Genomic DNA, 24,847 nt, shown 5'->3' on the forward strand with positions numbered 1-24,847 from the left:
GTCTATTAGGGGGCGAATTTTGTGGAACCAGTCATAAGCAGGGTGGCCTCTTAGAGGACAGGTTGTATTGGGCCTGATCTGATGGATAGGAGTGCTAGGGGTGTGACAGGAGGTGATTGTCCAGGGGGTGGTTAGAGGTGAAAATAGATGCAACCAATGCACTGGGGAGGTGATCGGAAAGGGGTCTGAGAGGGGATCTGAGGGTTTGGCCGAGTGATCAGGAGCCCACACGGGGCAAATTAGGGCCTGATCTGATGGGTAGGTGTGCTAGGGGGTGACAGGTGGTGACAGGAGGTGATTGATGGGTGTCTCAAGGTGTGATTAGAGGGGGGAATAGATTAAAGCAATGCACTGGCGAGGTAATCAGGGCTGGGGTCTGAGGGAGTTCTGAGGGTGTGGGCGGGTGATTGGGTGCCCTAGGGGCAGATAGGGGTCTAATCTAATGGGTAGCAGTGACAGGGGGTGATTGATGGGTGATTGATGGGTGATCAGTGGGTGATTAGATGGCAGAACAGATGTAAACAATGCACTTTGGAGGTGATCGGAGGGTAGGTCTGCGGGCGATCTGATGGTGTGGGAGGGTGATCAGATGCCCGTAAGAGGCAGATTAGGTTCTGATCTGATGGGAGGCAGTGACAGGTGATTGACCGGTGATTACAGGGGAGAATAATGTATACAGTACACAGTGAGGGGTGGAAGGTCTGGGGGGTTCTGAGGTCGTTCTGAGGGTTTGGGCGGGTGATTGGGTGCTCTAGGGGCAGATAGGGGTCTGATCTGATTGGTAGCAGTGACAGTGGGTGATTGATGGGTGATCAGTGGGTGATTAGATGTCAGAAGAGATGTAAACAATGCACTTAGCAGGTGATCGGAGGGTAGGTCTGCAGGCGATCTGATGGGAGGGTGATCAGATGCCCGTAAGAGGTAGGTTATGTTCTGATCTGATGGGAGGCAGTGACGGGGTGATTGACAGGTGATTACAGTGGAGGATAGATGCATACAGTACACAGGGGGGGGGGGGGCTGGGGAGGATCTGAGAGAGAGTGAGTGTGTGTGTGTGTGGGGGGGGGGGGTGATCAGGAGCCCCCAGGACTAGTTAGGGACTAGTTAAAAAAATAGTGTTGACAGATAGTGACAGTCAGTGATTGATGGGTGATTGGGTGCAAACAGGGGTCTGAGGGGTGGGCAGGGGGGGGGGGGGGGTCTGAGGGGTGCTGTGGGCGATCAGAGGGAAAAGGGGGGGAGGGGAGATCAGTGTGCTTGGGTGCTTACCTTCGTGGCTGCAGCCTTCCCTGGTGGTCCCTCGATCACTGGGACTACCAGGGCAGGAGGCAGCCTGTATAATACGCTTTGTATACACTACAAAGCGTATTATACACTTTGTTGCGGCGATCTGGATGCTAGTAACCCGCCGGCGCTTCCGAGCGGCCGGCAGTTACAGTGCGAGGGGGGCGGAGCCTGACGCCGGTGGCTGATCGCATCACGAATGACGCCTGCTGCCGCCGATGGGCGTATTGCGGTCGTTTGGGCCCAGCCCTTGCCACCGCCCATCGGCTTAAGGCGGTCGGCAAGTGGTTAACCACTCGTCTTGGTTACTCAATTAGTCCACGCTCCATTGTCCCCATATCAAATGTACTAGAGAAGAGCCAAAGATATTCTGGGATTCCAGCAGGGTCTTGGAATTTTGCTTGTTCTTTCCGAATTTTCTTTTCAATCAAACAGCTATTTAACTTAAAGGGGCACTACAGCGGAAAACTGTAACATTTAAAATATGTGCAAACATATACAAATAAGTACATTTTTTAATGAGTAAAATGAGCCATAAATTACGTTTCTCCTATGTTGCTGTCACTTACAGTAGGCAGTAGAGATCTGACAGAAGTGACAGGTTTTGGACTAGTCCATCTATTCATAGGGGATTCTCAGCAAGGCCTTTATTTTTTATAAAGATATTCCCTAAAAAGGATTTAAACAATGATGCTGGCCAGCTTCCCGGCCCCCTACACAGTTTTTTTGGCAGTTGGACAGACAAATGCCATTCACTAAGGGCTGGAACCCACAGGAGCGCTTTTGGCAGCGTTTTGGCAGCACTGCGATACGCTAGCAGTTTGCCAAAACGCTGGGCTAATGTTAATGGATGGGGCAACTTCCACAGGAGCGTTTGCGTTTCCCAGAAACGCAAACGCAGGACCTGCAGCATTTTGGGAGCGTTAGCGCTTCAATGTAAAGTATTGAAACGCTAGCAGAAACTCTCAGCAAAACCTAAACTGAGCGGTTTTGCTAGCATTTTGCGGTTAAGCACACTGTAACAAAATGAAAAATAATTCACAGGACCAATCAGGATAAAAACGCAAAACGCTAGGCACCCGCTGGGGAAAAAAATACAATGTTGCAAAACACGACCAAAAACGTGCATGAATCCGCTTGCAAACCGCTCAGACAAAACGCTAGCGGTTGCGTTTTGCGTTTGCGGTTTTCAGTGGGTTCCAGGCCTTAGTGCTTTTGAAAATAAATATATCCCTGAGAATCCCCTATAAAGAGATGGACTAGTCCAACACCTGTCACTTCTGTCAGATTTCTACTACCTACTGTAAGTGACAGCAACATAGGAGAAAAGTAATTTATGGCTCATTTTACTCTGGAAGAAATGTACTTTTTAATTGCACATGTCTACATATATTTAACATTGCACATATTTTACATTTTACAGTTTTTCACTGTAGTGCCCCTTTAACACAAATAATATGTAGTTATTTGATCAGTTGAGGCTTCTGATTAACTGTGGCATATTTACGGTTTCTGATCAATGGACATTTGCACACAAAGATGTATTCTGACTTGTTGGTACGTCTAGTCCTCCCCTCGTTCTTAATGCAACTACTGCCTAGTCTGTTATGTAAGCCTGTCATGAGTTTTGGATATTAAGAGACTATTTGACATATGCATATAACAAATATGAAAAATATAGCTTTCCTTGCTTACAGAGATGCACTTTTTTTTTTTTTTTTTTTTAGAGACACCAGTGTTGATTTCCTCCTATACAATGTTAGCTGTAGTAAAGTAACATGTAGACAGCCTTTTTTTTTTTTTTTTAATTCATTTTTTTAATGCTGGCATTGAATGTAAAGTAGATTTGAATGTGTGGGAGCACTTATTCATGCTTATGTCTTTCATCTGCTTTTTCTTCTAAAGGGAACCTGAAGTGAGGTATATGGAGGTTTTTATATTTTATTTTCTTCTAAACAATACCAGTTGCCTGGCCGTCCTGAAGATATATTTGGCTGCAGTAGTGTCTGAATCACACACTTGAAATTAGCATGTAGCTAGACCCCATAAAACACATCCGCGCTGGCGACCTGCAGTGTGTCGCAGCCGGCTGTGTTTAACTCACGACTGTCAGTCTCGCCGCTCCCCCGCATCCTGAATCGCTCCGGTCCCCGCCCACGTCCCTTCCCTCGCCGCTGATTGGAGGTAAGGGACGCGGGCAGGGACCGGAGCGATTCAGCAGGCGGGGGAGCAGCCGAGACAGACAGTAGTGAGGTAAACACAGCCGCGTAGCGCGGCTGTGTTTTATGGGGTCTGACAGCGCGCAGGGGGGGCTTTGGAGGGAACAAACTAGCAACAGAGGCTGGGCTGTATAGACAGACCCAGCCTCTGTATATGGATTGCGATGGAAGAACCCTGCCTCGGGTTCTCTTTAAGGGTCTACGGCTAAAAGTAATAGAGGCAGAGGATCAGCAGGACAGCCAGGCAATTTGCATTGTTTTGAGGCCCCTTCTACATGCAGGGTAACCCTGTGTTCCGTTATCCTATTTTGCTGCAAGGAGCCGCAAAAGCAATGACCTATGGAGAATCTCACACTTATGTGGTGCACCGGCAGTATCCGTTATGATTCAATATCCAATGGCGCTTATCGTGACCTTGAGACTGTACTGTGTGTACTCCTATTTGTTATTGCCTGAGGAAGCTGGAATATACCTGCGAAACGCGTTGCATGGTTGTCTGGAGTATATAAATCAACTTGTTGTTAAACAGCTGACAGTATCTTGTCTACTTCAAGGAGGCAAGTCCACCACCACCTCCTGAGGAATTTTAAACTTTTTAGTACCTTTTATCCTGCTGGCTGGCGCCTCTATTCACTCTTATATTACATGATTCCCAAAAGTACTGCAAATCTGCTGACACTGGAGTAGCTGCTGGCACTTTCTTTCTGGCGTTCTCAGTAAAGTTGACTCGTTATACCAGTATGACGGTATACCGCGGTGTGATTGTGCATAGTAATCATACCATGCACAATCCTCTTATACTGGTTTTAGGGGAATGGGCATCGGCGGGGAGAGCGGGCAGAAACTCTCCTTCCTTTGGCCACACGCGACTACAATCTACTTCCTCCCAGGTGTTGTCGCGTTGGTAACCGCGTCCCCTGTGACGTCATCACAGGGAGCGGTGTTATTAATGTGACGATGCCTAGGAAGAACGAGATAGACGCCGCATGCTGCTGGCTGAAGGCAGGTGAGTTTTCTGCCCGCTCTCCCCACCGCACACTGGAGGCACCTATACCGGTGGCCACTATACTAGCTATCTAACTGGGAGGCACCTATACCTATACTAGGGGCACTATACAAGCTATCTAACTGGGAGGCACCTATACTGGGGACAACTACAGGATCTTCTCAAAAAAATAGCATATTGTGATAAAGTTCATTATTTTCTGTAATGTACCGATAAACATTAGACTTTCATATATTTTAGATTCATTACACACAACTGAAGTAGTTCAAGCCTTTTATTGTTTTTCTTATTGATGATTTTGGCATACAGCTCATGAAAACCCAAATTTCCTATCTCCAAAAATTAGCATATTTCATCCGACCAATAAAAAAAGTGTTTTTAAAACAAAAAAGTCAACCTTCAAATAATTATGTTCAGTTATGCACTCAATACTTGGTCAGGAATCCTTTTGCAGAAATGACTGCTTCAATGCGGCGTGGCATGGAGGCAATCAGCCTGTGGCACTGCTCAGCTGTTATGGAGGCCCAGGATGCTTCGATAGCGGCCTTAAGCTCATCCAGAGTGTTGGGTCTTGCGTCTCTCAACTTTCTCTTCACAATATCCCACAGATTCTCTATGGGGTTCAGGTCAGGAGAGTTGGCAGGCCAATTGAGCACAGTATTACCATGGTCAGTAAACCATTTACCAGTGGTTTTGGCACTGTGAGCAGGTGCCAGGTCGTGCTGAAAAATGAAATCTTCATCTCCATAAAGCTTTTCAGCAGATGGAAGCATGAACCCACTTTTAAACCAGAAACAGCAGCAGAAGCGCCTGACCTGGGCTACAGAGAAGCAGCACTGGACTGTTGCTCAGTGGTCCGAAGTACCGGAAATCAAGGTGCCAGAGTCTGGAGGAAGACTGGGGAGAGGGAAATGCCAAAATGCCTTAAGTCCAGTGTCAAGTACCCACAGTCAGTGATGGTCTGGGGTGCCATGTTAGCTGCTGGTGTTGGTCCACTATGTTTTATCAAGGGCAGGGTCAATGCAGCTAGCCACCAGGAGATTTTGGAGCACTTCATGCTTCCATCTGCTGAAAAGCTTTATGGAGATGATTTCATTTTTCAGCATGACCTGGCACCTGCTCACAGTGCCCAAACCACTGGTAAATTGTTTACTGACCATGGTAATACTGTGCTCAATTGGCCTGCCAACTCTCCTGACCTGAACCCCATAGAGAATCTGTGGGATATTGTGAAGAGAAAGTTGAGAGACGCAAGACCCAACACTCTGGATGAGCTTAAGGCCGCTATCGAAGCATCCTGGGCCTCCATAACAGCTGAGCAGTGCCACAGGCTGATTGCCTCCATGCCACGCCGTATTGAAGCAGTCATTTCTGCAAAAGGATTCCCGACCAAGTATTGAGTGCATAACTGAACATAATTATTTGAAGGTTGACTTTTTTTGTTTTAAAAAACCCTTTTCTTTTATTGGTCTGATGAAATATGCTAATTTTTTGAGATAGGAATTTTGGGTTTTCATGAGCTGTATGCCAAAATCCTCAATAAGAAAAAAAAATAAAAGGCTTTAACTACTTCAGTTGTGTGTAATGAATCTAAAATATATGAAAGTCTAATGTTTATCAGTACATTACAGAAAATAATGAACTTTATCACAATATGCTAATTTTTTGAGAAGATCCTGTATAGTAGCTATCTATACGGGGGGCCACTATACTACCTATCTATACTTGGAGGCACCTAGGCCTATACTGGGGGTAACTATATACCAGCTATCTATACTGGGGGGCACCTATAATGGGGGCAACTATACTAGATATCTATATTGGGAAGAACCTATACTGAGGGTAACTATACTGGAGGCACCTATACTGGGGAGGCAACTATACTAGCTATCTATACTGGCAGGCACCTATACCTATCTAAACTGAGGGCAACTATACTAGCTATCTATACTGCAAGGCACCTATACTGGGGGCAACGATACTAGCTATCTATACTGGGAGGCACCTATACTGGGGACAACTATACTGGCTACCTATAGTTTAGGCACCTAGCCTATACTGGGGGCAGCTATATTGGAGGTAACTATACTGGCTACATATACTGGAGGCACCTACCGGCTAACCTATACTGGGGGCAACTATCCTGGCTACCAACACTGGAGGCACTTACCTGGCTAACCTATCCTGGGGCAACTGTACTGGCTACCAGTGCTGGAGGCACCTACCTGACTAACCTATACTGGGGTTTTCGGGTTCTGGCTGTAACATACTTATACTTTTTAAAGTGTACCTGAGCCAAAGCTTGGTCACAATTTAGATACTTACCTTGAGAGGGAAGCCTCAGGATCCTATTGGGGCTTCCCTCCCTACTCCTTTGTCCTCTGTCACTGAGTGCCCCCATTCCCCCCCCCCCCCCCCCCCGCTTCCGAAAGATTAGCGACAAGGCAATCATTTTGTAATACTGTATACCGTGATATTTTGCCGGTTATCATACTGTCCTATTACATACCGTTGCAACCCTAGTTCTGAGTGGCGGTGGCATGTGAGCTTTGCACGTCGCCACTGCCTAAAGTTTGCACCTCGTTGGGTGACTTTCACATTGTCAGCGGCTTAATTGATGTGATCTGTGCCATTTGTGGGGTGCGTGAGCAGACGTTGGTGTGCACCTATGCAGGTTTTGGGCAATTGCATGGTTGTGGTGTGTGCATGCAGGTTCGTCTGTGCATAATTACTTTGTTTGTTTAGTATGAAGGATAAGCTTGGTCTAATTAATGTTTTTCCTATCTTCCAAGAGCTGACTGGTAGTGTAAGTTAATGTACAACTGTTCTTTCTGACTGTGTAATCACTGCTGCAAAAGGCTGTGACCTGCACTATGGTCTGGGATTGGTGTACATGCTCCTGTGCAGCCCACAAAAGCATATTGGCCCATATGCAATTACCTTTTTCTCCTGAGTTTTCTCATGGGAGATAACGTTTCATCTTCTATTTAAAATAACGTTTCAGCTCTGCAACTGAAAAAGTACCAAAAAGTAGGTGAAAAAGTGCTACCAAAATTATTTGGAGTATTTTCTAGCTTGCTGTTGGCTCAAAAGGTATTTTGAAAATATTACCTAGGAGAAAAAGTGAATTGTGCATGGGTCATTATAATAAAGTTATATAAATACAGGATTTGACTACTGCAGTTTTATTTTTTGACTGACTGCATTTCTGTACTGTGTTATGGACTTTGACCTGTACCCATGTTGGTGCCTGTCTTTTGAACTTTAGTATTGTCGTGGGATTTGGTTAAGGTGTATACAAACCTCCTCCTCTTGATTTAGTTTCAAAAAGTTTTATTGTGCAGATAAGCATAAATCATCATAAACCATATAACCGTATCCCAAGCATGGGAATCCTAATAAAGTAACAGTAAGACTGGATATAGGCTACCACTATACAAGAAAAGCATAGCAAGAGAGGTGTGTGTGTGTGTGATCAGGAGTAGGTTCGAGGGTGTAATACACTTCTGCTTAATGAGCCTAAGGGTATGGGAGGGGGGGACAAGCCGAGAAAACCACACATGCCTAACTACGATGGTGAATACACAATCTCCAGGGGCAGCTCATACGTGGCCACAAAACAATGCTAGAAAGTAGAACCACCAGGACCAGGGGATTAAGTTAGGAATGTAGGACATACAAGTCTTCATTATCTTGCCAGTCAATCCACAAACTCCAGGTTTTATCAAAGTTAAGCATGGTATATTTAATCTTAGCTAGAATATGCTCAGAGTATAACTTCGTTCAGTAAAGACTGTATCCAATGATAGATTTGAGGACTTCTAATTTGCAGCTCAATGCTTTTTGGCATGGGAGTCACATGTTTTATAAATCTGTGGGTTGGATAAGTAGACTTGAGTTTTTTTTTCTCTAGGAGTCCCACAAAGGGGTCAAATATAATTTTCAGGGACGTGACCAATTTGTATTCCCAGGACATTCCCACCAACTATCATACAGCTAATCTTGTCCGTTCTGACAATATTGTCAGAAAACCCCGACCTGCTGCATGCTTGGTCAGGGTCTATGGTTGAAAGTATTAAAGGCAAAGGACCAGCAGGACAGCCAGGCAACTGGTATTGCTTAAAAGAAAATAAATATGGCAGCCTCCATATTATCACCTCGGGTTCCCTTTAAAGATAACCGAATGTGGGGACATTAAATTTAAAAAAGCAATGCTACCTGATTCGGGAGGGCTGGATGGATCAGGTTGCCGCCATCTCTGCCACTCCTGTGGTCCGCATCTCCTTTCATTTGTGTGACTTCTGGGGTCATGACGATAGAAGGAATGCAAACTGCTCTCTCAGCGTGCAGGGAGGTGGGGGAGTGGGGCAGGTAGAGACAGCTGCCCTATGGCAGCAGGGGAAAGCCTGCAAGAATGCCCCCAGTGGGCGTTGGAGCAGGGAATCCCTCTCCTCCTTTCCCCTCGAGATTAACAATCATTGTCGCCAATTTCGGGGGGTTATAGGGTGCGGTGGGGGGGGGGGGGGGGCGACACAGTGGTATGTCATGAGGCAGGAAACATGCTTCTGTGTCCCATCAGCCCCCCCACCCACACACACACACACACTATCTCGGGCACACTTTAACCATTTCAGCCGCCCAGACGTGATCCTCACGTCCAGGCGGCTGTTCTGCTGCGGTGCCGCGCTTCGGCGCGCTCCCCCGTGTCCCCGTGCTGTCCCTGATAGCCCTGGGATCAGTGAACGGGAACATGGTTCCCAATCACCGATCCATGTCCCCAGCAGAAAAACTGAAGCTCTCTTACTAGAGGCTTCAGTCTTTCTGCAAAAAAAAGTTTCCTCGTCCTCCTTGTGCTTCTGGTGATCGAGAAGCACAAGGAGAAAAAAATTCAAGGTGGCCAAATAGTAAAACTACATCGACATTTTATTTCCCACACCAAAATATTACCCAAATAACATTTTTAATGAAAAAAAAAATTACAATTAAAAAGAAAAAAACATAAATTAGTTACCGAAGGGTCTGAACTTTTTAAATATGCATGTGAAGGGGGTAGACTACGAACGTTTTTTTAAACTATAAGCTTGTAAATCGTGATGGACGCAAAACTGAAAAAATGCACCTTTATTTCCAAATAAAATATTGTGATAGTGATTGCCATACATTGTGATAGTGACAAAATTTAAATGGTGTCATAACCGAGACAAACGGGCAAATAAAATACATAGGTTTTCATTATGGTAGCGTGGATTATTTTAAAGCTATAATAGACGAAAACTGAGAAATTATTTTTTTTCCTTTTTTATTCTTATTAATCCTGTTAAAATGCATTTATAAAAAAAAAAAATTCTTAGCAAAATGTACCACCTAAAGAAAGCCTAATTAGTGGTGGAAAAAACAAGATTTATATCAATAAATTGTGTTAAGTAGTGCTTAAGTTATTAGCGAATGAATGGGAGGTGAAAATTGCTCTGATGCATAAGGTGAAAAATCCCAGCGGGCTGAAATGGTTAAGCAATACCAGTTGCCTGGCTGTCCTGCTGATCTCCTGCTTCTAATACTTTTAGCCACAAACCCTGAACATGCATGCAGCAGATCAGGTATTTCTGACATGGTTTTCTCCGATGAGGCAAGATTAACTACATGCTTGTTTCTGGTGTGATTCAGACACTACTGCAGCCAAATAGACCAGCAGGGCTGCCAGGCAACTGGTATTTTTTTAAAAGGAAATAAATATGGCAGCCTCCATATATTTCTCACTTCAGGTTCAATTATGGGCTGAGCCACACTGCAGAACGATTGTCGATAAGTTTTCATTTTTAAAAATACGCTTGTATTGACTTGCATTAAAATCTCAGCAAAATGGCTGCCACTGTGATTGTTCGAAAAACCCTAAACAGCCCCTTAACCCAACTCCTCAAACCTATTTTTGACTCCTAATCAATACAACGCTTACATAGTCTTCAGTGCCGAGGGTTTTGGCTACATAGCTGAATGTCAATACCAAAACTAAGCATCTTTGTGTGATTACAATTATTTTTTGTCTCTTTCAATGTGTATGGAATGTAGTGAAGTTAAGAGGCCTTGTACTATGCTGAAGCAGCAAAACAAGCTTACATCACTGTGGATGACATACAGTTTACCTATTAGGTCCACATAATGTTGTCCCCTTGTAGAAAGCAGACTTTGCCTTTTACATGTGTTGCATATATTAGCCATATGGAATGGTTTGTGAGGTTGTAAAATAAGATACAGAGATTAGCAATCCTTTTGATGACTGTATTTTTCAGCATCTCCAGTAAATTTCTTGTAGCTACTAGGCTTGTAAACTGTAATGTACTATACAGAGGATAATACTCAGATTGTTACCGGATCTATGCTGAGATAGCACAATTCTCTTCAGATAGCACAGACCTCCTCAGAAATGAGCCACTGATAAAACCATTGCTCCTTTTAGGACAAGTATGTAGCACTTATGCTTAAAGTTGTTGTGGGATTTAGTATTTCTGTTTTTTTTTTTCCTTCACCAATCTCAAAAACAGTTGCTAGTAAATGGGTGATACTCCTTGCAGAGCACTAAAGGTATGTACTGTATTTTTTGGACTATAAGACTCACTTTTTCTCCACCAAAAGTGGGGGGAAAAGTCACTGCGTCTTATAGTCCAAATGCAGGGAGATTCTGACATCACAATGTCGGGAACTTCCTGTACTGTGCCCTTGCAGAGGACACTGGGACAAACAGAGGACATAGGGGGGACACAAAGGGGCATAGAGGAGGACACAAGGAGAATGTGGATACATGTGGGCCCTGGAGGACACAATGGTGACAGGAGGACACAGGGAGACATGAGGTACAAAGGGGGCATAATCCAAAAGATGCCCCTTCATCATAGATGCACCAGGTTTAGTATATATTTTTTCCCCTGGCTTTTGTCCTATAAAACTAGGTGCATCTTATGGTCAGGAGCGTCTTATAGTCCAAAAAATAGGGGTAATTGCAAATAAATCGCCCGAAGGGTTAGGGCCCTTCTCTCTAGTCACTAGAGAGAAGGGCCCTAACCCTTCGGGCGATTTATTTACTAGACCGTCTAGTGTGAATGTTACACACACACACACACACACACACACACACACACACACACACACACACACACACACACACACACACACACACACACACACACACACACACACACACACACACACACACACACACACACACACACACACACACACACACACACACACACACACACACACACACACACACACACACACACACACACACACACACACACACACACACACCTCCCTCCACCACAGCTGGACGATGTGTACTGTTGTGAGGAAGACAGGTGATGGTGTGGGGCATGATAGAGCAGCTTGTGGTGGGTGGGGTAATGAGGGGAACCGCGCATACGATCATTGGTGTTGCCTGTGGCTTGGGCACACTGTTACATTTCTGAGCAGATATCAGCAACTCATGTCAGTGTGCTTTATGCAAGGACATATGAACACTATTAAGCAGAGCAACGCAGGACCATTTTACCTGCATTGCAGGTCACCCTGAGAGTCTGTTTAGGCCCTTCGAGACCTTGTAGGACACTTGTACACACTCTGGATTTTCGGCTGAGGTGGCCAACTTCTATCAAGCGTGTATATAAGACTTTAGGACCCATTCACAATTGGCATGACAGGTGTTAATATCCTCTGCCAACACTGGTTTCCTCACAAACAGCAGCTTATTTTTGGTTTTGGCATCTACTTTGTGTTTAGAACGTTAATTCAGATGCCGCCCATGTTGTATTTTACCATTTGGTAAACACTGCAGTGAATAAACACCAATAATAATAGGAAGCTAACTTTGCTGGAAGATTATAGTTTGTCAACTCCTTTACCTGGCTGTGTGTTACAGAATGTGTTGCTCTGTTAGGATTAGTAAGAGTACGATTCTAGCTTACTTTGCTTTGCAGTCACACTTTGCTATCGAATTCCCAGCAGGGTTATAGACAGTCCGGGACATGTGATTGAATTAGCTGGCCCAAGATACTGTTGTTAGGTAATCGGGGGAGTGGCTGAGCCTACTTCTTTCTGCAAATCTTATAGTTTAGGGACGCCGGCCTCGCATGATGACAAGTTGGTCAGCTGTGCAGCATTAAGGTAAGAGTGACAGAGCAGATGTCATCTGTGAGCTCCTCACACGTTCCACGTGGAGAAAGCTGCAGGTTTGTTTAAGAAGCAGTGTTTAAGAAGCAGATTTCTCAGCACATGCTAAAATGTCCTTTCTGCTTTGTCCCATGCGGCTCACTAGCGAATAAACAAAGACTCATTTATGTCTGCCAACAGCTAGGATTGCTATTTTCTCCACTGAATAGAATGTACTTTCACAGGATTTTGTTTTAGCTATAAGAACAGCGAGACTAATGCTTTCTGCAGAAAGAAAATTTAATACATCTTTCATAACCATTCTGAGGATTATTTTTCAGGTGTAAATTAAACCGGAAAATATGGGCTTATATGACGCATGTAGGGGAGAAAAATGTTGAGGCTGCCATCTTTCTTCCTGTTTAGAAATAACAGTTGCGTATTATGTGATTATTTGGCTTCAGCGGTCTGAGTCATACACCTGTGACAAACCTGCAGCCAGAGCCACTGGCGTCTGTAACTCCAGGCAGAAATTTGCCTGTGTGTATTGGTACCCAGGTGTGCATCAGAGATGCCTGTTCCAATTTATGCAAAGCAAGCATATTTATGAAATTATTGCTGTAGCAGCTTATGGTGCTAGCTGCCATCCACACCTGTCTCATGATGATATGGCAGCCTAAAGGTGGCCACAAGCCATGCAATTTGTCAAACGATTGTATATGAACGATCGGAAATTATAGTTTGGGACCATTAATGGACAAAAATCTCCTAACCAATCTTCTCAGATTGACAGGATCGATCTGAAAAGCAAAACCATTTCATTAAAGGAATTGGCAGGCAAAAAAAAAAGTTTGACTTACCTGGGGCTTCTACTAGCCCCATGCAGCCATCCTGTGCCCTGGTAGTCACTCACTGCTGCTCCAGTCCCCCGCCACCAGCTATTTTCGTATTTGCCGAACTCTGGGTCGGCGGGCCGCATTGCGTCCATTTTTACACATTCCCGCTGGTGCAGGAACATTAACACATACATTTTTTTTTTTAGCGGTGCAACGCTAACAGTTTTTCGCATTGCGCCCCTAACGCTGCAAAATGTGTTTGTTAATGTTCCTGCACCAGTGGGAATGTGTAAAAATGGATGTGGCGGCGGGGAACTGGAGCAGCAGTGAGTGACTACCCAGGGCACAGGATGGCTGCATGGGGCTGGTAGAAGCCCCAGGTAAGTGAAACTCATTTATTTTTTTTATTTTTTTTGCCTGCCAATTCCTTTAATCGGACCCGATTGGTTAGGAGATTCTGTCCATTAGTGGTCCAAAAGATCATTTGCCATCGTTCATGCGAAGAATCGTTTATAAACAATAGTTTGGCAAATTGTATTGTCAGTGGCCACCTTAACACGGACTTATCTGTCAGTGCGCCGCCCACTATAGAGCAAGTCTGCTGTAAGGAAAACCTTGTAGAGTATGCACTGTTCACACAAGGCCTTGTCTCCTCCCATCTGTCAGTTATGAGCAACTCGCTGATATGACTGCCTGAAAATAAGAAATTGGATTCTGTGGGAACAAGTAGACTAAAGTCACAGGGGGACAGAGGTAACACAAGGGGCGGGTGGGGGAAACCTAGGGGGATAATGAGGTACAGGGTAACAGAGGTGATGGGGGGAGGGGGTATAGAGGCACAGGGGACAGAGATGGCACAGCATTTTAACTTGTGGACAGATTCAGAATAAGAACGAACCTACAGTCCCTATCTTGTTTGTTGACCGGGGACTACCTGTTCCTCCATATTATTCCATCTACCCTTAACTGTCGCTAAACTTTGTGATTTAGTGCCAGTACCGTCACAACACACTCTTTGCTGCTATTAACTCTGTAATACATAAGTACACCAGAGTTTTCTGACCGAAGCTGATCCAGGGCATCGGTTAGGTCATGTATGCATCTTCATCCTGGACTTTGATGTTCAGCCTCAGGTCTATCTGCTCTTTAGGGTTTTTGACTACAGTTGGACCACTGGGTGCATCAGTCTTGATGCCAGCCTAGAAGGCCCTGTGATCTGCTGTCCTGAGCACCAGTTCAGTGCCAATCACTGTCATTATTATTTTGTATAGTGCCAGTATCCTTTGCGGCTTTCATTGTCCAGCCTCTGCTTGTCTTAACCAAGGACAGGCTACCTCTCCAGCCTCTATGCCCTGCCCTGGATGCCTAGGAGCAAGCAGCTGCCACCACAGGGTGTACCCATTCAGCACGGGGCTACAGGGTGCCAGCTCCTGCCTGAATAAATGCAGATCTCCTCCAGTTTGTGCAAGCAGTGTACAGACAGGATCTACCCCCCCCCCCCCCCCCCAAGCAAGAACCATTATCTAGAACTGTGTCCTACAATCCCACCCAGTGTCTATATAAAAAGTCATGTGTAGGTCTCACAATTATGCTTTGCCTGCAATAAGAATAGACTGGTCACTGCCCTTTTATTTGACCCTAATAAGTTAATTGTGGAAAGGGTTAAATGCTTTATTAAACACAAAGTGAGACATTTGATGGGAAGATAAGATTCTGTAGACAAACCTCCCTCCCCAGCGATTTGTTGTATGGTTGTTTTTGCCCTCAAATTTGCATTTTACATACTCAGTAATTGCCTGCCCATTGCACTGATCTCATGGCTGCAGCAACTTCATTCACACAGCGGCAATAAACATTAAGTTTGCTTCGGCTTTGTGAAATCAGAACACCTAATCTTTTTTTCTGGGTTATAGACTCCGTATAAAATGAAGAGGATCAGCGCACAGCCAGAGGAGCAATGGTAGCTTTTATAATCAGTACAAGTCTAGGTTAAAGGATGCCGGAAGTGCAATGAATGCAAAGCATGCCTCATTGCCATCACATTTTGAGAACCCATATTTGCCTGACCATTGTACAGATGTTGTAGTTTAGTTCTGTCTAAGAATATCCTGCTACAAGCAGTTGAAGTGAAGAGGAACATCTTATCTGCATACTCCTTCTGGGTCAATAATCTCCCCTTCTACAAGTGTAGGTAGCTTTACAAGTATGTAGGAACAGTCGGTTGGGGGCACCTTGGCTGAGAATTTAGGTGTGTGTACAGCGGCATCTCGATGCGTTTGATCTGCCATGGCGGATTGACTCTGGCAAGGGCATTGTTAGGTTCCCACCCTCCAAAGCAAATAATGATTTGCTAGGCTGCAGGCTGACACGTCTGTATAGGAAGTCTTCTCGGACTGTCACTTGGCAGGGATTGTGTGTACGTAGCTCTTGCTCGTGGATTCTTCCAGCCCACTGCAAGTGCACATGCACAGAAGGATACAGGATGCTTGTGGACAGGCACGCGCAGTAGCATCAGGGCAACAAGCGGTCCTTTTGGAGGGGCCACCGGCACCCTGGAGGTGATCGGAACTACAGCAAGCGACCTGATAGACTACAGGTGGCTGTAAAAACCCCAGGCAAGTATATCGAAGCTCCCCTTCGCCTCCATATTCCTTTTAAAGCGGACCCTAGGTAACACGAAGTGATAGATATAAGTAGGCTGTGTTCCTTTTCTGCCTCACAGTTAACATTCCAGCATGCAGACAGTTTCTCACGGTTAAGGAATTGTCCATAAAACTCTTGTCTGGTGGAGAACAGTTACTTTAGTCCAGGAGGGTACATAAACTTTTTTTTTTTTTTTTTAACTTCTGGTACATTGAAAGACTATCAGTCATATGACATAACTTTTTTTTTTTTTTAAGAAAAGAAAACTCTGGGATTCTAAAAGTCATTTTCAGGAGTAGGAGAATAGATGCACAATTTGTTTATCTTGTTATTCCATTTTCACTTTGGGTTTCCTTGGGCTGAAGTGTTCAGATGTACGTGCACATGAGGGCTCCCACTTCCGCTTTAGGGCAATTGCAGGACTTCTATAAACTTCTTATTTGCACTAAAGGTGCACAAATGGGATGTTTACAAACGTCCATTTTGCAGGAAGTGGTTAAGAGGGCAGAGAACTAGGTCCAATAGAAAATGGTCAAGAGCATAGAATAAAACACTTGAGGGAGTGGGGAAGATCTTTTTAAGCCTTGTACTCAAGCATGACCAAAGTCTGCTGAGGCGGCTGATAACGACAGCCTCAGCCGATAATCTGGTGTACAGTGGCCCCTGACCACCGGATCTGCCTGATGGATCAACTTGGCAGAGCGACGGCCAACTTATTTGTGCACACAGCCCCCCTGCCTGCTGTGACGTCACACACACTGCTCTGTCCCCCAGCATAGCAACAGAAAGCATTGTCCGCTACACAGCTGACTCCACATTTGTACAGGCCGGCCCAGGATGTTGTCCAAGCGGATTGAGTCCCAATCCCTGATGGGCGACGTTAGTCAAAGGTGTGTAAGCACCTTTAGTCTTTACTTTTAATGTGTGCTGGTGTTTGAAGTGGGTCACTTCTACACATCTGGTGGGAATAGTCCACAATGGGGTAGACTTGGAGAAAAGCCTGGTATACACCTATGATTGGTCAATCACTGACCAATTTTACCACCTCCATGTAATATGAGGCTCAAAAGATTCTTTGAGCAGATTGTGTAGGTAAACTCTCATTACTACATGGAGGCAGAACATTTGATCTGTGATTGGCCATCATGATTGAAAGTGTGCACCAGGCTTAAGGATCCGTAAACTCATCCAGTTTTGATTATCCAATTTTAAAACTTCCATGTAGTACGAGAGCTTTTTTTTTTATACACAATCAGTTCATAGTATTCATAATCTTACCTCTCATACAACCTGGAAATGGTAAAATTAGCCAATTCAAAATTTGGAAGTGTGTACCAGGCTTTAGCCAAGCTTAGGGACCTAGTAATGTAGTGACAAGAAACCTCCCATATTCACGGTAGCGTTTTTTTTTTTTTTTTTTTTTAAATCGAAGTAATACGCAGTCCTATTGCTTCCCTGCATGCTGACACCTGATTGTCTGGTCTTGGGTCACATGATGTTTAAAACATGTGACCTGTCTAAACAACGGCACAACCATATTTAACTCTCTCATTGTACAAATGGCCTTACATTGTGGCAGAGGGTTAATTGATGATCAGCACACTAGAATGGGTACTTGTACTTGCTGCAAGGTTTCTAGCACTCCTACCTACTTTGCAATGGGAGATTTCCAGGATTGGTTCCTGGAAGGCCTTATTCACACCTAAAATCGAAAACGCAAGCATTTTGCGTTTTTGCGACCCTCTCGGTGCTCCGCTGAGCGCTGCATTTCTGGTAAAATCACTTTTCTAAACACTTTATTTCCAGAGCGGTTTTGTAATTCACTCCCTGACGCAAGTCAGGAAGTGAACTCTGACCCGGAAAATAATAATGACAATGTATTTATTCTTAAAACACGAACACAATCGCTGCACAAAGCTATTTTGTGAGCGTTTGCGTTTTTCTATACTTTCCATTGAGGCAAAATTGCACCAAAAATGGTACAGGCACCGCTTTGCTGCACGCACAGCGCACGAGCCGCGCTGATATGAACCTTCTCAGAGATTCATTGCACAAGCGTTTTGTGGGCGATTTTAAAAATCGTCTGCACTTGAAAAAAGGCCAGAAATGCCCCAAGTATGAACAAGCCCGTAAGGAATTATATGCATGAAGTTTGCATGTTGTTCCTGTGTTTGTGAATTGCTTACTGCATTCCAAAATATATACTGCTTCATTAATTTACTACCACCTAAATTGCCCTAGACTGTGGTAGGGATATTAGATTGTGGGCTTCCTCTCCCCCCACAGATGCACAGATGCACATCTCTTCTGAGGGAGGGCAAGTGATCTGAATTATTCACTATACTGTGTAAAGTGTTGCAGAAACAGTATCAATGTTCCGTGTAATATTGTATATAATGTTTCTATATATAAATATGTCCCTTTTAGTGTACAGGGAAATGTTGCTGTGTGGTATGAAGGGCACTTTGGAAGTAGCAGTCTTATCTGTAATTTCAGTCCCTCTCAAGGATCAGAAAAGGTGTCCTTGGACATTGCTAGCAAGAAAAACAATCATTACTTGTAATCAGAAAAGGACAGTGTTCCCATATTGGCTTATTTGGATAAATGTATAAATATCATGCAGATGTAGAAATTAGTTGTGAATGAAAACAATGGAAAGCAATCCTTCAGTATCACATGATGTATCCTTGGCTTTTCTTCAGAGAATGTGTTGCACGGAAACGGTAAATGCAGTAATGTTTGCTTGAAGTAATCAGCCAAACTTCCCCCCCCCCCCCCCCCCCAAATAAAACTAGGTCAGTGCAACAATATGACAGACCTTGGAAGATATTGTATAGAATACTCAGACTTGCATAAACAAATGTTTAACCATTTACCTTATTGTATCTCACATGAGCTTATTAAGCTGTAGGCACCATTCTTATGTTCTACCCCTATTAAAAAGGGCACCCCATTCACATTCATGCATATCTTTTTATTGGCGGCAAGTATATAAAAAGGCGCATTGCGTAAATTTGAAACTATCGCTTGTTATCTTTAACTTTCATTTCCATACCAACTTTATCGATTTCAATAACCTATTATTTAGAAACAATTTGTTCTAGAAACCATTATTTGTTAACCACTTGAGGACCACAGTCTTTTCGCCCCTTAAGGACCAGAGCCTTTTTCTCCATTCAGACCACTGCAGCTTTCACGGTTTATTGCTCGGTCATACAACCTACCACCTAAATGAATTTTGCCTCCTTTTCTTGTCTCTAATACAGCTTTCTTTTGGTGCTATTTGATTGCTGCTTCGAGTTTTAGTTTTTATTATATTATTCAAAAAAGACATGAATTTTGTCAAATCATTTTTTTTACTTTCTGTGCTGACTTTTTCAAATAAAGTAAAATTTCTGTATACATTTTTGTCTAAATTTATTGTGCTACATGTCTTTCATTAAAAAAAAAATCCATTCAGTGTATATTGGTTTGGGTAAAAGTTATAGGGTTTACAAACTATGGTGCCAAAAGTGAATTTTCCCATTTTGAAGCATCTCTGACTTTTCTGAGCACCTGTCATGTTTCATGAGGTGCTACAATTCCAGGATAGTATAAATACCCCCCAAATGACCCCATTTTGGAAAGAAGACATCCCAAAGTATTCACTGAGAGGCATGGTGAGTTCATAGAAGATTTTATTTTTGTCACAAGTTAGCGGAAAATGACACTTTGTGACAAAAAAAAATACAAATCAATTTCCGCTAACTTGTGACAAAAAATAAAATCTTCTAGGAACTCGTCCTACACCTAACAGAATACCTTGGGGTGTCTTTTTTTCTAAAATGGGGTCACTTGTGGAGTTCCTATACTGCCCTGGCATTTTTACAGTCCCAAAACTGTGAGTAGTCTGGAAACCAAATGTCTGAAAATGACTGTTCAGGGGTATAAGCATCTGCAGATTTTGGTGACAGGTGGTCTATGAGGGGGCGAATTTTGTGGAACCTGTCATAAGCAGGGTGGCCTCTTAGATGACAGGTTGTATTGGGCCTGATCTGATGGATAGGAGTGCTAGGGGGGTGACAGGAGGTGATTGATGGGTGTCTCAGGGGGTGGTTAGAGGGGAAAATAGATGCAATCAATGCACTGGGGAGGTGATCGGAAGGGGGTCTGAGGGGGATCTGAGGGTTTAGCCGAGTGATCAGGAGACCACACGGGGCAAATTAGGGCCTGATCTGATGGGTAGGTGTGCTAGGGGGTGACAGGTGGTGACAGGAGGTGATTGATGGGTGTCTCAAGGTGTGATAAGAGGGGGGAAATGGATGCAAGCAATGCACTGGCGAGGTGATCAGGGCTGGGGTCTGAGGGTGTGGGCGGGTGATTGGGTGCCCTAGGGGCAGATAGGGGTCTAATCTGATGGGTAGCAGTGACGGGGGCTGATTGATGGGTGATTGATGGGTAATTAGTGGGTGTTTAGAGGAGAGAACAGATGCAAATAATGCACTTGGGAGGTAATCTGACGGCGGGTCTTCAGGCGATCTGATGGTGTGGGTGGGTTATCAGATTGCCCGCAAGGGGCAGGTTAGGGGCTGATTGATGGGTGGAAGTGACAGGGGGTGATTGACAGGTGATCAGGGGGTTATTACAGGGAAGAACAGATGTAAATAATGCACTGGCGAATTGATAAGGGGGGGTCTGAGGGCAATCTGAGCGTGTGGGCAGCTGATTGGGTGCCCGCAAGGGGCAGATTAGGGTCTAATCTGATGGGTAACAGTGACAGGTGGTGGTAGGGTGAGATTGATGGGTAATTAGTGGGTGTTTAGAGGAGAGAACAGATGTAAACAATGCACTTGGGAGGTGATCTGACATCTGATCTGCGGGCAATCTGCTGGTGTGGGTGGGTGATCAGATTGCCCGCAAGGGGCAGGTTAGGGGCTGATTGATGGGTGGCAGTGACGGGGTGATTGACAGGTGATCAGTGGGTTATTACAGGGGGGATAGAGGCATACAGTACACGGGGGGGGGGGGGGGGGTCTGGGGAGAATCTGAGGGGTGGGGGGTTGATCAGGAGGGAGCAGGGGGCAGTTTAGGGGTAAAAAAAATAGCGTGACAGGGAGTGATTTATGGGTGATTAGGGGGGTGATTGGGTGCAAACAGTGGTCTGGGGGGTGGGCGGGGGGGGGGGTGTCTGAGGGGTGCTGTGGGCGATCAGAAGTAAGGGGGGGGGGATCAGTGTGCTTGGGTGCAGAGTTAGGGTGGCTGCAGCCTGCCCTGGTGGTCCCTCGGACACTGGGACCACCAGGGCAGGAGGCAGCCTGTATAATAGGCTTTGTATACATTACAAAGCCTATTATACATAGGGGCAGCGGCGATCGGGCAGCTAGTAACCCGCCAGCGCTTCCGAACGGCCGGCGGGTTACAGCGCGAGGGGGCGGAGCCTGTTGCCGGCGGCTGAACGCGTCACGAATGACGCGATCGCCGCATAACCACGCCCGCTGCCGCCACCACCGATGGGCGTATTGCGGTCGTTTGGGCCCAGCCCTTGCCGCCGCCCATCGGCTTAAGGCGGTCGGCGAGTGGTTAAACTGTTCCCTATGCATCATTAGTAATAAATCGTTCATATTTCAACTTTTTACACCACGAGGAGCAGCTTCCCAATTCTAACCTATGTTACAAATTATCGTTTTTCACAAACTTAAACTTATAAACTGTTTATTTTTAAGTCTTGACTCAAATAATTTTTTTCAAACTGTTACATAAAACCATAAACAATCATCTACTAATTTTATATTGCGCTAACCAAATGGGATTAAGGTTAGGCACCCCCCAGGGGTTGTTAAGGTTAGGCACCACTGGAGTGGAGGAGGGGGGTTAGGGGAAGCAGGACCTTTGGGGCGCCTTGAGCTAATGGACAAAAAGGAGAAATTTGGGTGCCCAACAAATAACAGGTGCTGGGCCCATCCTAACAAAATGTTCTCGTTTTTTAAAATTTGGTTTTTGAAATGTATAGCTTTTTTTGTATTTACATTATTTGCGGCAGCAGTAGGATGTGGGAGATTGTTTAAAGGAGTCATCAGCCGTTTTAAGCCCCCCCATCTACTTACTGGTGGCTTCCTCCAGCTCCTTCCCGGCGACATGTCCCACGACGCAGCTCCGCTCGCAACCCGCCGGTACTGAGGCCGGCCTCGTACTGTGCTTGTGTGAGCGCCGCTGCCAATCACTGTCACGTTGTCCGCGGTGTATTGCGCAGGAAGGGGGGTTTTAAGGTTGGGCGTCAGGAAGGGCGGTTTTAGGGTTGGACGTCAGGAAGGAGGGTTTTAAGGTAGGTGTGTGTGTGTGTTGGGAGGTGGTTCTGTGTGAGAGTTGGATTAGGTTTAGCTGCATTAAAAAATCTGTAACATTTAGCAACGTTTTACTATCGTCCTTGCCACTGTTTATTTATTTTTTGTAAGCATTTGGCGCCCAATTCGCAATGGTATTTACCATTAAGACTATCGGCTTACCTTTGCACCCATTTTTTCTTGTGCTCCTATTTCATGCACTTGGTTAAGATTAGGCATGGGGGGTTCTGTGTGAGTAGAAAGAGGTTAGGTTACAGTCAAATATCGGTTAGTATTAAAGAGATTTTACTTCATAAATCTCACTAATATTATAAATGTGAAAGTTTGGATGGATGTTACTCGATCACACAACAATGGCGATTACGAAACAATGGCTGAACGGATTTGCATGAAATTTGGAACACACATAGTACATTACCTGGAATAACATAGAGGATACTTTTTAGCCCCATAACCAAAAAGTGGCCGGAGACAAATACATATTTCACTGTTCAAACTTAAACTGCAGCCATTCCTACACTGTTAATGGCAGGGTTCTCAAACTTTCCACAGTTGGTCACAGGGTGACTGGGATTAATAATCAGAAAAGTGGGTGGAGCCTAAAAAAGACAATCAAAATTCACCTATTGCTTTTCAAGGGGAATATTTAATTGCTGCAATTCTTGCTCTGTTAATGGCACAAACCTGGTACAGTTGGTCATTGGGTGACTGGAGTTCAAATTCAGAAAAGAGGGTGGAGCCACAAACAGCCAATCAGATGTTTCATTTCAATGCAAATTATTGATGCCCAAGACCGCAAAGATCACAAACGTGGTCATTGAGTAATTGTGTGTTAAGGCTAGAAAAAGTCCATGCACAGTATGTGTTTATCCACCCATGTTTACATTGTATTCTTGTACAATGTTTGGTGCCATACAAGATGATGATGCTACATACAGTTAATAGGATTTGCATGACTCTCTTGGCATGAAGCATTCAGACACAAGCATCAGTATGTTCGGGCACTAAAGTTTAACTGATTGCCAAATATAAAGGATTTACAAGGTTCGGCCAAGGCCTTGTCCAGGTTTATCGAGTTATTCTAGATCAGTCTTTATAAGCCTTTTTTCTTTGAGCGTTGCTTTCTGTAAAGGATCATTGTTCTGCTGAAATGGAAGAGAGTCTGCCCAATACTGTTGCCACAGAGTTGGGGATTACACCATTCTCTAGTATGCAATTGAATGCTGTAGCGGTGAGATATGCTGCCACTGGAACTGCAGCTCTAGTGCAGGCACAAATGTTTTCCTAGGTTTGTGCAGTCCCTCAGTTTCAGTGCTTGGCGTGAATTGGCATGACGCGGTCTTAAAGTGGTTAAACGCAGAAATTAGTCAGTTTTTGGAAACATGACAGCAGTTGTAATCCTCCATCGCAAGCTCTTCCATGGTGAAATAGGTTTTAGCTACATTTTTACTTTGACGTGTGGAACATAGTTGTTATATTGATTAATTTTAATAATGACACATCCTGAACATGCTTCATCATGAGTTTTGCACGATTATGATGTTGGCTGCAGAATTTGCTCTAGGGTGGTAATAGGTATACTTGGCAACAGTGAAGTATACATCAAAGCAACATAAATCTCATTTACAAGAATTGTGCCAAATGTTTTGCGATCTGTAATGTTGAACTCCAGTGCTCAAGGGCCACATCCATACCAGAGTTCAGGATGGACTGAGATATGGAGTTCTTGGTGAACCACAGCTTTCCTGATTCAGTCCCTTTAATTAACTTGAGCTGTGCTAAAAATGTGAGAACCTCGGCCGTTGAGGACTGGAGTTTGATATCCTTGCTGTAGGTGGAACACTAGAACCCTTTCAGTGTGACAGAGGCCTCCTAAGGAGCTGTTTTTTTTTTTTTTTTTTTTGCTTTTTTTTTTAAGCCTTGTGTGCTGATAATACAACTAGATTTAACCTCTTAAGGACCACAGGCTTACACCCCCCCCTAGTGACCAGGCTATTTTTTTTACAATTCCGTGTTCTGCAGCTTTCACAGCTTGCTGCAGAGTGCACAACTTGGCACACAAATGAATTTTACTTTTTTCTTGCCACCAACAGAGCTTTCTGTTGGCGGCATCTGATTGCTGCTGCAACATTTTTTTTTTTTTAATACATTTTTTTCTTCTAGATATTTTTCTTTTAGTTCCCTTTCTCAGCATCCCCTCCCCCGAAGAGCCGATCAGTATGATGCATAGGCATCAGCCTATGAGAGGTGATCATCTTGTGAACCACTTGAGGGGACAGCTCAGTGACAGAGCTGTCCCCCTGTACAGAGCTGCAGGAGATCTGATCACGGAGCTCTGCTGTGTCACTCAGCAGGGAATGATCACACATGCGTGCGTTCCTTCCCTGCTAATCTCCG

General features: G+C 44.5%; 1 protein-coding gene across 6 annotated transcripts in view; it reads left to right on the forward strand.

Moving 5' to 3' along the window:
- The window catches only part of PC (pyruvate carboxylase), a 1,086,793-nt gene that overhangs the window by 142,603 nt on the left and 919,343 nt on the right, over nucleotides 1-24,847 (forward strand). The window contains exon 1 of one of the 6 annotated variants that reach the window (XM_068259506.1): nucleotides 12,602-12,666. The exons of the other annotated variants lie outside the window; for them this stretch is intronic. The gene's annotated coding sequence lies outside the window, so the exon portion shown is untranslated. Of the gene's footprint in view, nucleotides 1-12,601; nucleotides 12,667-24,847 lie in introns of those variants that run through there. 6 annotated transcript variants of the gene reach the window in all.

This window comes from Hyperolius riggenbachi, chromosome 11, assembly GCF_040937935.1.
Source record: "Hyperolius riggenbachi isolate aHypRig1 chromosome 11, aHypRig1.pri, whole genome shotgun sequence".
Classification (NCBI taxonomy): domain Eukaryota; kingdom Metazoa; phylum Chordata; class Amphibia; order Anura; family Hyperoliidae; genus Hyperolius; species Hyperolius riggenbachi.